This window comes from Juglans regia, unplaced genomic scaffold, assembly GCF_001411555.2.
Source record: "Juglans regia cultivar Chandler unplaced genomic scaffold, Walnut 2.0 Scaffold_7046, whole genome shotgun sequence".
In the NCBI taxonomy this organism is placed as follows: domain Eukaryota; kingdom Viridiplantae; phylum Streptophyta; class Magnoliopsida; order Fagales; family Juglandaceae; genus Juglans; species Juglans regia.
The window spans coordinates 1-285 of record NW_023361920.1 but is presented as its reverse complement, the minus strand read 5'-3'; the positions used below and the strand labels follow the sequence as shown (position 1 = coordinate 285).

Sequence of the window (285 nt, the reverse complement as noted above, 5' to 3'; positions counted from 1 at the left end):
TACGCGATGGGCAGGGCGAGATTTTCCCAAAAATCCACTCACGAGTGGTCCTTCTTGTCAATTTATCTCGCAAGGCGGAAAAAACAAAAACGAGGGGTGCAACAGGAGGACTTCCCTGGAGGTCACCCATCCTAGTACTACTCTCGCCCAAGCACGCTTAACTGCAGAGTTCTGATGGGATCCGGTGCATTAGTGCTGGTATGATCGCGCCCATCAAACTAATTATTTAAAATTCATATAATCCAAGTGTGACGTACTAGCGTCTTTCCGATCCAAATGCGAACC

The 285-nt window shown here is 47.7% G+C and overlaps 1 non-coding gene across 1 annotated transcript; it reads right to left on the bottom strand.

Annotated features, from left to right (window-relative positions):
• Positions 1–93: 93 nt before the first annotated feature.
• On the bottom strand, positions 94–212 carry LOC118346141. Its single transcript, XR_004799491.1, has one exon. It is a non-coding gene; the product is annotated as a 5S ribosomal RNA (ribosomal RNA).
• Between the last annotated feature and the right edge of the window lie 73 nt (positions 213–285).